Raw genomic sequence first — 13,869 nt, 5'->3', positions numbered from 1 at the left:
ACCATCAGGCTGCTGATGCACTCACCCCACAGGTATAGGTTAACCTGATGGCGGTACCATACACTATGCAGTGCTTTCTGTTTGTAGAACTGTATGTAGGGTGCGATTGATGTAGGCAGGTAGGTAGGGAAAGGCCCTTTGCAATGAAACAAAGTTTCATGGAAGAAGAATTCTAGGAATGAACCACCTTGTGGATACAGAAAACAAAGGCCTGATAAGACCATCCAAGACCATTCGCAGATCCTGAGGATATAGGCCTCCTCCCCATAAAATTCCTCTTTTTGGACCTCCCTGGTAACCTCCTTAGCAACGTACTTTTACCTGGGAAGAAGCTTCACGTGGGTGCAGGCTGGAGAAACCCTACAAAGGCCACCTTGAACAAAGGAAGGGCGCGCATATGCTGCCCAAGCCCATGTGCTGCTTGCGCCCACGTGGCCGAACACATGTGGTGCCCGAGCACATGTGTTGCCAGCATCTCCCCTCTTGTGATGTGTACTTTCATGCTTTCGTGTCTAATGCTAGGATGTGTGTAGGGGCTCTCTCCACCCTTGGAGAAGCCCATGTTCTCTCTGGACGCTTTACTCTCTCTCTTACTCTCCATTCCCCCGCTTACCTGCTATCCCTTTCTCTCCCTCTCCAAAAGCCTCCAAATAAAATCTATTTATTTCACTGCTTGTATACTCCTGAAATTCCTTTCTGCAAGGCGAGACAAGAACCCAGTAACCCTGGATCCTGGGTGGCAGAGGCAGGTGGGGAGAAAGTGGCTGTCTTTCTCCTCCCCGCTTTACGTAAGTCACCCGTGGGGCCCACTGACATCACGATGACGGACACTCACTCTCAAAAGCCTTCCACTCTAGGGATATATTATGGGTTTTTATTCAGGCCTAAAGGCATCTTGGTTTATTCGCAGTCCTGGACCTTTAAAATAGATCACACGCACTTTCTAGGAGGAAGGAGAAAAATGAGGAAAAGCTGTTCTATATCTTACATGAATAGCAAGGAGAAAACTATACAAATAATAAGTATAAAAAAACAGGAAAGTTCCGATTAATACTCACCTGCAAGGCATTGGAGTCCTGGGAGCCTGGTGGGGGTGAGTGTGAGGGACAGGGAGGACATATCACAGGGAGGGGCTTGGGAGTGTGAGGGTGTCACTGAAATTTGAGCTGCTCTGGGAGAGAAGGGGAAGTGTCCTAGGAAAGATGCTGGAACTGGGCATGGATGGGAGTGGGTGGGGGTGATCGGGGCTGAGCCTATGTGTTGTGACAGAATATTGGCTTGTGTGGCTTTCTAGTACATGGTGACACTCTTTGCCCCCTGGTGGGGCTGAGGCATTTTCCGAGGTGGCCCCTGAGTGCCCTCTGGTGATGGGCAGCGCCTCTGCAGCCCCTCCCGTGTCCCTGCAGGAATTGGTGTCTGGGTGACATGACTGACCCACAGCCCCCTGCAGAGTCACACCCCCGGGGTCACCTGCTCTCAGGCTGCTCCCCTGCAGGCAGATCACAGAGTTCCTGGGTCTCTGGAGATGGTGAATCAGCCCCCCCCCCCCCAGAGAGTAAAGGGGTGATTGTCCTGCCACAGTCCTGCCCTTTCCCGGGTCATCCAGGTTTTCCAGGAGCTCATGAAAGGAGTCTGCACAGAGGAGTCTCTCTCTTATCCCCCTCCCCCTCCCTCTCTTCCTCTTTCTTTCCCTGCCTCTCTCTCCATTTATCCCTCTCTCTTCCTCCCTCTCTCTTTTCCTCCCTCCCTCCCTCTCCCTCTCCCCCCCCTTCCAGGTTAAGCCTTCAATGATTATATGTTGTTAACTGGGATTGGACACCTTCCACATTACATCTCATTCAATCTCCAATCTGGTGTAATAATCCTGTTTTATCAGAGTTGTAGTGTTTGATATGTTCCTCCAGGAAATCCAGAATTTTTAAAGGGGTAATATAGGCTGAAGTTAAATTTTTAACTGAGTGGCAGCTTTGAGGCCTGTGTGTGTCTGCCTGGGCTTCCTGAGGTACACAAAGATGGCGGGACTGTAAGGGAAATAGAAATCAGAAGGATAATGAGAGATATCAGTGAGAAAGACCTGTATAAAAAAAAAGGCTTAAAGCAACAAGAGTTGGGATGTGGTCAAAAGAAAACCTGTTTCTTCATTAATTTGGTATGTTGTCTGATATTCGTCGATTGCCTCGAGCAGGCCCCAGTAACGTCTCTTTCATCCTAGCCCTGAGATTATATTCAAGGCTCTTTAGGAGAATGAGACCCATCATTGTTACTGGTATTTGGCATATTTGGTACGCCACGGGGAGTTTGCCAGACTCTGCCCTGTGGGCAGGCTACATTTGATAGCCTGCAAGTTTGTCCAAAGTAGGAATGAGATAATAAGATGTCATAAAAAGATGTCTTGATAAGATGTCGCGCGGCCGCGAATGCGGCCATGCGGTTCCGGGAGCTGGATTTTATAGTCTCTGAGTCTTGGCCGTTGATGGGATTACATGGCGCCAGGGGGCCAGGTGGTGGGTGTGACCCCCGCCTACTGGAATTTGGAGGATCTGGGTGGAGGATGCTCCACTCCAATCTGAGTAGGCCTGGAGATCTCGGCCCCGGAATCCGCTTGGATTTGTCCCTTTGCCAGTACCTTCATGTGTGCGGAGAGTGGTCTCAGCATGGTAGTGGCTGGTCCTGGAGTTGTCTGATATAATGTCTACAAAAAACACTAGGAGACTTCCCTAAATAGTGAAAATAGAGTTTCCATATAACCCAGTAATTCCATCTAGACACCGTCACCTAAATTTGAAAATAATAAATTAAGAAGTCATAAAGAAACAGACACTGACACATCTGATATAAAGACCAGGACATGGAAATAACACTAATGCTATATGAGAGTTTCATGGAGAAGAAAAACTCACCTGAGCCCCCTCACAAGAGACAGCCAGATGAGGATCAGCAGAATTAGTCTCCAAATAATGCCCAGGGCATCCTATATCCACACAGAAGTCAGTGGGTTTCAGCACTCTGCCAAGTTCCCTGCACCAAGTTCCATGGTCTCTGTATTTGTCTCCCCATCCCGCTTTCTATGGCCCTTGCTCTGCTACCCTCTTCCCGGATGGATGGACTGAGCTGAATGGGCGCTCCCACTTCAGACAGCAAGAGAGATGTTGGGTGCAGGGACGTGAATTGTATGCAGCCACTACGTGCTCTGGGCATGCTCAGACGCATCCTGCTGCTCCTCTACTGGTTCCCCATTGTAGGGGCTGGGAGTGTGCGCCTCAGTGGGGTACAAACCCATAGTGTCATGGGACTGCTACTGTCTGCCCCTGCACATGCGGGGCTCCATTCTCCCCCAAACTGGCCCAAAGTGGGACCCCATTGGTCTCAGAGATTGGGGTCATTCAGTGGATTTTCTCCATGTTATTGAGTGTGGATCATCTCTGTCGCACCTGCCAGGGACCAGGAGGCTTGGCTGCTGCTTCTGAGTTAACACAGGACTATAAATATTCTGAGGTATTCCAGGGCAGATCAGTTCTGGGGAAGAGTCTGGGTCCTAGCAGGGTGCTGAACATTTGGGCAACATCAGGGACGGAGGGTATGGAGCAGGATGCAGGGTCAGAGCTCCTCTCAAGCAGGCCCTTCAGCTTCCCTTATGCCATCTCTGTCACAAGTTCCCAGCAATATCCAGAACTCTTCCTCTTCTGCGTATCATGTCTGCATTTGAAATAAGAAAGCTTTGTGTAACAGAAATACTTAAGGAAGACATACATTGTGTGGGCTCTTTAAACACTGGCTTCAGATCACCTACTTATATCTCCCACATGGCAAAGCCTGGCAAGCTACCCATGACATATTCGATATGCCAAAAACAGTAACAATAACTCTCACAATTTGTTGTAAGACGTTACTGGTGCCCGCTTGAGAAAAACTATGAACAACGGGAGGACAGTAGACAGTGATACTCCCGGAAAGCTACTGAGAATATCCTGGCTACACTATACTGGCGAGCTCCTCGTGGCATATTCAATATGCCAAAACCAGTAACTATAACAGGTCTCATTCCCTGACCCTGAAAGAGTCTCCAATCATTGGGAAAGACGAGTAAGCAGAGACTACTAAAATCTCAGGGCTGGGACTAATAGAGACATTACTTGCGCCCGCTAGAGTAGATCGACCAACATTGGGATGACAGTGATATGGTGATAATAATATTTTGATTTCTGGACTTGACACCCTGTGAAGTTTGCTCTGCTGTAATAGATTTGTGTTGGTACACATGTTCTCGAAGCTGGCAGTCAGTTAGGGCCTTCACTTTCTTGTTTTTCCTTGGTTCTGTTGGACACTACTTCCACTACCCAGCCGTCGCCACACTCCAGGATGCTTTCCGGACCCGCGCGGCAGCTCCGGCCGAGACCCACGCACAACTGAAGACCCACAGAACAAGATAAGCGGAACTCTCTGAGACCTTGGACTCCAAGTAGCCGCGCGACACATCATAAGACACTAAATACCCATCTTCCGGAATTGTTGTACCATATTTGATAGGGTTCAAATATGGTAACACTTCCAAGGGTAATTAGAGGTCACCCCAAAAGCCTCTATCCCTCTCGGAAAGACTGGCAAGCTCCCGAGAGAATTCCACCTGCAAGGAAGAGCCTGGAAAGCTATCCGCTGTGTATTCGATATGCCAAAACCAGTAACTACAACTGGTCTCATTCACCTGACCCTGAAGGCTTCAACGACATGGCAGCACTGAGAAGGATGAGAAAGGAGAGGCCGACAAAATCTCAAGGCCGACCTAGGCTGCCACAACGAAGGAAGACAAAAATGATCGTCTGTACTTTCAATGCACGTACGCTAGCATCAGATGAATCCATCGAGGACCTGATGGTACAAGCGCGAATGATCAAGTACGACATCATTGGTCTGACCGAGACAAGAAGGCATGAATCTCACCATGCCGTTTTCGACACTGGAGAAGAATTGTTCCTCGGAACATGTGATAAAAGAGGTGTTGGAGGCGTCGGTGTCCTTGTCAACACAAACTTGGCCAAGAGCATTGATTCATTCGAATGCCTAACAACCCAAATCGGACGTTTACATTTGAATAGATGTGGCTCACTGCCTGCAGTTTCTATCTTCGTTGTCTACACACCAACATCTCATTATGATGAAAGAGAAATTGAGAAGTTCTACATGGAGCTAGAGAAGTCCTATAAAGAAGACCACACCTTCTACAAGATCCTTGTGGGTGATTTTAATGCCAAGATAGGACCTAGAAGATCAGCTGAAGAACTTCACATCGGGACCCATGGCCTAGAATGGAACGAACAGGGTGAGAGACTGTCTGAGTTCATCATGTCGACCAAGACCATTCATGGTAACTCAGAGTTCCAGAAGGCAGAATCTAAACGATGGACATGGGAGTCTCCCGGTGGACGATTCCACAAAGAAATAGACCACATCATATTCAATCGACGGTTTTGCCTGACTGATGTCGCTGTTGTCCCAAAATTTCGAACGGGATCGGACCACCGTCTCCTTCATGCAAAATTCTACTTCACCGAGCGGGGAGAAAGGGCTGCAAAGTTCAAAAAGAGAACTCCCAGAATGACCACCAGTTGGGAACTCTTTGGTACTATTGTGGCAACATGGGAAGATGCCATTGTTGACAACATTGACGAGGAATACGATCGACTGGTTCAGCACGTCCATGAATGTGGGAAGAACGCCAAGAGAGAGATAGTCACAAAAAATCGCCTATCTTCGAAAACTCTTGAGCTAATTCGCCAGCGTGGTTTGGTGCATGCCTCAGGCAACCGCAAGCTAACGTCCGAGCTTGCAAAGCAGTGCAGAGATGCGATCAAGGAAGACCTCAAAGAGAGAAGAGCAGAAGTACTGGTAGATGCGGCAGAAGCCGGGAAAAGTATTCGTGAAGCCCGCCTGTCCTTCGCCAACTATAAGACCAAGATGACTGCCCTCCGACGTCCTGATGGATCCATCACATCCTCCAGAACGGCAATGGAGAAGATTATCCATGACTTCTACTCAAATCTCTTCGATAGCCATGTCCACTTGCCGACATACCAAATTCCACAGAACGTTCCCAACGTTCTCCCTTCCGAAATCCGACACGCCATTTCGTTGGTAAAGAAACACACAGCACCCGGCCCAGACAAGGTCAGACCTGAACACCTCAAGAACCTGCCGTCAGTACTCATCAATACATTGGCTCGGCTCTTCACTCGCTACCTGTCTGAATGCAAGGTTCCGTCCCAATGGAAAACCAGCAAGACCGTACTACTGTTCAAGAAGGGAGACATCCATGACATTGGCAACTATCGCCCGATCTGCCAATTGTCTGTCATCTACAAATTGATCACTCGAGTCATCCTGAATAGGATTGGCAGAACACTAGATGAAGGACAACCATGCGAGCAAGCAGGGTTCCGCAAAGGATTCAGCACCATCGACCATATCCACACGATAACCAAGCTCATTGAGGTTTCTCGGGAGTTCAAGATGCCGCTCTGCTTTACGTTCATTGATTTAAAGAAGGCCTTTGATTCTGTTGAGACGGAAGCGGTCATTGAAGCCCTAGCCAGTCAGGGCATTCAAGCCCAATACATCAGGATCCTCCATGAGCTGTATTGCGGATTCACTACCAGGATCTCACCATTCTACAAAGAAGTGATCGTTGATGTCAAGACAGGGGTGCGGCAGGGTGATACCATTTCACCGAAACTCTTCAGTGCCACCCTCGAGAACATCATGTGACGACTGGAATGGGAAGGAATGGGAGTGAAGATAGATGGTTGGCAATTACACCACCTCCGCTTCGCTGATGTCATTGTTTTAATAACACCAAACATCAGCCAAGCAGCAAAAATGCTGGCCGACTTTGACCGTGAGTGTGGAAAGGTCGGACTACAGCTGAATCTTACGAAGACAATGTTTATGAGAAACAGCCTTGTTCCTGACGCCCCATTCACTCTCAATGGAACGACCATCTCCGAATGCAACAGCTATGTGTACCTAGGTCGAGAGGTCAACATGACAAATGACCTGGCACCCGAGCTGCGCAGGAGGAAGAGAGCGGCTTGGAACGCCTTCAAGAACGTCGAAGAAATAGCTAAGAGGACGAAGAACCTCCTGTTCCGGGCACATCTCTTTGATTCCACTGTTCTTCCTGCATTAACATATGCCTCAGAGACCTGGGCCCTACGCAAACAAGATGAGAACGCCATTCAGGTCTCCCAAAGAAGAATAGAAAGAGCTATGCTTGGAATATCACGTTTCACTCAAATGAGAGAACGAATCTGGAGTTCTGACATCCGTCGACGATCAAGGATCAGGGACGCTGCTTCATTTGCCAAGGTGTCGAAAATCAGATGGACTGGCCACGTAATGAGATTTAAAGACGACCGTTGGATTATAGCTGTTACTGATTGGATTCCATGGGATGTCAAGAGACCGCGTGGCCGGCCACCTACCAGATGGTCAGACTTCTTCGTCAAGATCATGAACGATCGGTTTGAGGCCCTTCCTGTTCCCGGAGCGAACAGATGCCATTGGGCTACACTAGCACGTGACAGGGACAAATGGAGACGTTACTCGCGCCCGCTCGAGCAAATCGATGACTAACGGGAAGTTAAGTGATTAAGTGATCTGTTGGAGCACGTTTGTTTCCATATTTGTATCAAAATTCCAACAGGGTCGTTTAAGTGTCAGTGGGCTGTGAGTGGGCAATATTCCCCTTGGGGAAGGAAACAAGGGTGTCATTGTCTGGGCTCTGAGCTCAGTCTCTGATTCATTAATTATTAATACACCAATATTGTTGTAATTTGGGGGTATTTTAAAGGGAAAAATGAGCTGTTGGGGCAGCGTAATAGGAAAAGTTCACACTGCATCTTTTGTTGACACCAGATTTCCAGAAAAACTGCAGGTAAACATGCATCCCGTGACCCCTATCATGTCTGCGTGGACACTTCATGGACACTAATGGGAGATGTGGTTATCTCTCCAAGTACCAGTTCCCTAGTTTTCAATTTCTGTCAACATATTTTCTCTAGGTTAAAACTACGCTCATTTTTTTTTTGCTTTTTGGGTCACACCTGGCAATGCTCAGGTGTTACTCCTGGCTCTGAACTCAGGAATTACTCCTGGCGTGCTAGGGGGACCATAGGGGATGCTGGGAATCAAACTCGGGTTGGCCGCATGCAAGGCAAATGCCCCACCCCCTGTTCTATCTCTCCAGCCCTAAAACTAGGGTCATTGTAAATGGTAAGTGCCCATAAATTTCTCCCTGGGTGTCTGACCTCTCTGCCTACAGATACCTAGTAGAGTTGTTTGGTTATTCCTTTTACATCTCAAAATACTTCCAAATCTGTCTCAATAAATGACATTTATTTCTTAGGAATTTTACGGCAGGTGAATTAATGTGCCACCTTCCTTCAGCTGGAAGCGCTGAGTTCTGGCATTGCCAACAGGGTGTCCTGAACCTTGCTCAGGATCCGCTGCTGCTGTTGCTCAGGGATTAGCCCCTCATCACACATCCCCCTGGTGTTTCTGCCCTCTCTGAGTGAAACATCTCCTCAGCACGGGCATGATGCCTCCAAGGTCACAGGGACAAAGGGAGAGGCATGCGGGGTTCACTCTACTGCATCATGGTCACTGAAGAAAGTCACATTGAGGTTGGGACAGGATATGGACACCACTCATTACCCAACACCTCGTGATCCTGGACTTTTGATCATGACCACTATCAGTGTGTCACTTTCTCCACTCCCCATGTCTAGTGGCGGGATTCCAGTTAAGGGACACTGGGATGCAAAAACGCACATGGGGTGGGGCTCACAGCCTCTCAGAAGGGGTCTCCCAACACCTGGATTCCATTTCAGAGAAAATGATTTCCTGTTGGCCCAAAGTAGGTGAATATGTGCATATTTAGATGCTAGGATGTTTTGTAGTTTTACACATTAGTCCCAGGAATGATCATGCCTGTCCTTTCAGGAACAAATCACAGAAAGGAGGTCAGGAAATCAGGGGTAGACAGGCACAGATGCTGATGCACCTGGGTCACTCCTCCACCACCGCTGGTGTCTGTGTCGCATGTCCTCCCCAGTGCCACATGTGTGATGCTGAGAAGAGGAAATGAAGCTCAGCTCCTATTTCTATTTACATTTAATAAAGAACATGGTCTATTTGCCAAAAACATTGTAGAATAATCAAGGATTTTTCTGGGGCTGGAGCTATTGTCCCAAACCTGCAGTGGTCCTAACGCACACTGACATGTGTTAGCTCCTGTGGTAAGTGTGAAACACAAGGATCTCAGCCATTCAGGAAATATGTGTGAATGATTATTCTAGAGGAAACAATCCAAGAAACTGCAAAGTCCCCCAAATACTTACAAGTGGTTTTTTTGCTAGCTTCGGAGAAGTGCAAAATCCAATCCAAGAATTAGATGAGTGACTGCAGGTGTTCTCGAGAGAAGCCATCTTCCTCTTGGCTGTCGCTGAAGGAAAGAAAGAGATCCTGAGCCTTTTCTTCGGATGAAGACTGGCCCTGTGAGCCCCATTATGTGTCTCAGAGTCTGACTCTCTGAGGAGGAAGTCAGGAGGATCAGCGTCCCTATGTCTCCTCACCCGGCACAACTGCCTCCCACTCAGGTTTCTGACACAGTCAGGATGTGGTTGTCACACTGTGTCTCTCGCACAGTAATACACGGTCGTGTCCTCAGTGCTCAGCCTGCTCAGTTCCATGTAGGCTGTGTCCTTGGACTTGTCTGCAGTGAGTGTGAGTCTGCCCTGCAACTTTGGTGCGTAGTTTGTATTACCAATACCAAGATATATGCTTCCCATCCACTCGAGTCCTTGTCCCGGGGCCTGCCGCACCCAGTACATATAGTAGCTGGTGAAGGTGTATCCGGATGCCTTGCAGGAGATCTTCACTGATGTCCCAGGTTTTCCCACCTCAGCCCCTGACTGCACCAGCTGCACCTGGGAGTTCACACCTGTGGACAGCAGACAAGAGTGGGTGGACTCCACTTGACTGGCCCCATACCCTCAGCCCATGGCATGGGGACACTTACCTGCAGCCACTGCCACCAGGAAGAGAATTCTCTAGGTCCAGTCCATGGTGGGAACAGTGCACTCAGGGGCTTCTGAAGGTGTGGGAGTGCCGGCTGTGTGAGGTTGTCAGGACACAGACACATCTGTATTTAACTCAGTGTCTCTTGCATAATTTGCATATACATGAGGAGGGAGAATACATATCTGAAGGTCTGGTCCAACCTGAGAAGGGCCTTGTGGAAGGCAGCGGGTCCATACTCAAAGGGAGTGAAGAGGTCCACGTTCTGATTCTTGTTTGAGGAGATGAGACCCTGCCCTGTTCCAGGACTCTGTGCACACAGAGCTCCCCATCAGGGGTCAAGCCCTTTCAGGATCTTCCTCTCAGGGCCCCCACATCTGTATGGTCTGGAGACATCTGGGCACACCTGGGCTTTGAGGTTATTTCTGGGAACCTGCAAATCCCCTAAGGGATTGTAAAATGAGACAACAAAACCATCCTAATGCCCCAGTGGTTTCCATTGGAGAAATTAAGAAGTCCAGAAACATAACCTACATACAGGTTCTGCTGCCTTATGTTCCTCCCCAAACGGTAAGTTTGCACAATTTAACTTTCTGTGCCTTGTACGTATTTTAATTTTGGTTTTCTTGAGAAAGCAAAATTATTTTTATTGAAGAAAATCCATTCTGAGATTTCTGTGTCTCTGCACCAATTTCTCTCACCTCTGCATCCACTTCAGGCCTACAATTTGGTGCTCTTGAAAATGGCGCCCCCTGCAGCCCAATCCCCACACTGCAGGGAGAGCCTCTGGGCTCTTAGGGGCATTAACCTTTTGGCATCTCTAAAGCAGGATTGAATCCTGGGACTTCACTTCAGAAGCCTTCTTCAGGAGTCATATTCCTTAATGGGCCTTTTGATTACGTTTTGAGTCACACCCAGTAGTTCTGAGGGCTTACTCCTGACTCTGTGCTCAGGGATCCCTCAGGTAGAAGCAAACAAACACTGTCCTCCCATTGTTCATCGATTTGCTTGAGCAAGCCCAGTAACGTCTCCGTTTTGAGACTTGTTGTTACTGTCTTTGGCATATTAAATACGTCATGGGCAGCTTGCCAGGTTTTGCCATACAGGCAAGATACTCTCAGTAGCTTGCCGGGTGTAAAATTTTATCACGCCAAAGGTTCTGTGTTCACGGGCTCACTGGACGGCACTGTCTCAACACCTGCGTTCGGTGCTCTTGAGCCTCTGTGTGTGGCCTGGATCGGAACGACTGTTGACCAAGGGCAGACGGAAGAAGAAACGGGGGCCAGGCCGGTCTATATCAATAGTAGTTTATTCCAATCCTCTTCACTCCTGTCTTTCTCTGCCTCCTTCTCTCCTGGGCCCCAGTCTTGGAAGCTCTCTCCTTCTAGCTCTGACTCTGTATCTCTGGAGCCCGAGCTCTCTCACTTCTGACTCCCTTTCTGAGCTTACGTCTTAATTTATATAGCAGTCACATAAGGCGGTGACATAAAGGTGGGTTGAATACTGACGAGTCAACAAAGAGAGGTAAGACCACTCCTCCAGGAGATTAACTCAAGTATAAAATCTCATCTACAGAGATTACTTCAGATTACTAGGAGATCCACCCAAGGGTGGGATCCCAACAAGGGTGTGTTCTTCCCTCAGTTAGTAATCTACTTAAATAGTTGTAATAAATCTACTTCTAATATTTCTAGCAATGTCATTCTGTATGAGCACAGTAAGAGATATAAATTTAGTTTGGTTCTTCCTGAGAACATCTCACTATACATTTCGCAGTCCTCAGGCCAGGTTAATCTTCCTAGCTCCAGCAGGGTCCTAGTCTCGTCGTTACTTACTTTTGGATCATGACAGCATTTGTCCGTGATCATGCCCTGAACTTATAGTTGAGTATCGTGGCTCTTTGGCCTGGCCCATTTCAATGCCAGGGTAGCTCACTGCTTGCCCTGGGTCCATTCAGTCCCTCGTCGGGACCCTGCTTTTGGGGTGCTAGGAACTAAGGGCAACTGAATCAAGAAATCAGATGCCCAGGAATAAATATTATTCGGAGTCAATCAACTCCCAAGTTACAAAGCATAATATAAACTGTCTTCCTGTGTCCACACATAAAGGACATTGCTTACAATACAAGTTCAGTGTCCTTAGATGGGTGTGAGCTGACAAACCTAAGCTACCTGAGGAAGGACAAGAGTATTATCCTAGAGCCGGGCTCTCTGAGAGGGGTGGAAGAATTGAACCCAGCCCAGCCGGACTTGCTGCGCGCAAGGCAAACGCTGTACCGCTGTGCACCCTGTTTCGGCCATACCACCCTGAACGCGCCTGATCTTGTCTGATCTTGGAAGCTAAGGAGGGTCGGTCCTGGTAGTACTTGGATGGGAGACCGCCTGGGAATACTGGGTGCTGTAGATAGAAGCATCCTAGGAAAATATTGGCAAATCAAGTGGTTGTATGTATAAAAATTAAAAGATGACCCTGTTGGCTCTTTGCTGAGATTATGTAAAAATAATACAATAAATAATTCACTCAAATAAAAATAGTAAAAACCATCAAACTAAAATAGGATTTAAGTCTTTAAGTAAAGAGTTTAATAGTACTGTCCTTCGGTCGTTCATCGATTTTCTCGAGTGGTCACCAGTAATGTCTCCATTGCAAGACTTGTTGTTACTGTGTTTGGCATATCGAATACAACACGGGGAGCTTGCCTTGTGGGCAGAATACTCTTGGAAGCTTGCCAAGATCTACAAGAGGGGCGGAGGAATCGAACCCAGGTCTGCCGCGTGCAAGGCAAACACCCTACCTGCTATGCTATCGCTCTGGCCCAAAGACTTTAATGGAAACAAAAATATATTACATTTGTTAATTTAATAAAGAGTTTTTCAAAAACCAGACATGAGTCTAACACAGCTGCTAGCAAGTTTATTCTATAACTGTATTAGTAGGACAAATATAAGTAAATAACAAATGAATATGATGAAATTAATAAAGTTTTATGGAATATATGACTTGAACTCTAACTTTTTCAGTGACTCAGAATAGCTTTATTTAAAACTTTTTTCTTAGAGAAATTCAAAGGGAGAGAAAGTGAGAGCCGTGTTCAAGAGACCACATGGGTTTCTCCAAATGGGAAAACTTGAGTTCTGATTTCAGGTCACACACGTTAGGAATTTGGAAAACATCTTTCCACCCAGCACAATTGAATATCTGAACAAGTGAAACTCAGAGATTCGCTTTCTGTCTCTGTGTGAATAGTAAGAAAGGAGAGATAGACAGAGAAGTAAAATAGGATTATCTAAAGAAATTTACTTAGAGAAATGCAAGGAGAGAGAGGGGAGGGGAGGCAAAGAATTGTAACAGGAAGAACAAAGACAGCCCAAGTACAGAATCTGGTCATCATCACGTGAGCCATTCTTCTCCTTTATTGATCCCTAGGGTCCTATATGGGGTCTCTGTCTGTCTGTCTGTCTGTCTGTCTCTCTCTCTCTCAGGTCTATTGATCTCAATATAGACACTGAAATGTTGTTGTGCATATCCCTTTTCCAATTTTCAACATTTAGTTCTAGTCCAATGATCATATCTTGCTATTCCTGTCATACTATTTCTTCTCTGTCCTTCACAAACCACCATACAAACCACACAAGCTTTCAACCATTGACCCGTACTGCTGTCCCCTGTGTTTCCTGACACTGAATATTAATCTCATAGCAAAGTTTATATCCCTCAGAAGAGTGCATTTATTCTACATCTGTCCCTTTCCTTCTGACTCATTTCACTCAGCCTGATACTCTCCATTTCCCTGCTTTT

The 13,869-nt window shown here is 47.3% G+C and overlaps 1 pseudogene and 1 gene segment (V, D, J or C); one reads left to right on the top strand and one right to left on the bottom strand.

Annotated features, from left to right (window-relative positions):
- Positions 1-13,869, bottom strand: part of LOC130024140 (immunoglobulin heavy variable 4-59-like) — a gene marked incomplete at its 5' end in the record, with an annotated part of 73,766 nt that overhangs the window by 12,569 nt on the left and 47,328 nt on the right.
- On the top strand, positions 12,360-12,477 carry LOC130024486 (uncharacterized; annotated as a pseudogene).

This window comes from Sorex fumeus, unplaced genomic scaffold (assembly GCF_029834395.1).
Source record: "Sorex fumeus unplaced genomic scaffold, SorFum_2.1 ptg000028l, whole genome shotgun sequence".
NCBI classification, from domain to species: Eukaryota; Metazoa; Chordata; class Mammalia; order Eulipotyphla; family Soricidae; genus Sorex; species Sorex fumeus.
Note: the sequence above shows the minus strand (reverse complement) of the source record. Positions and strands in the feature narration are given on the sequence as shown.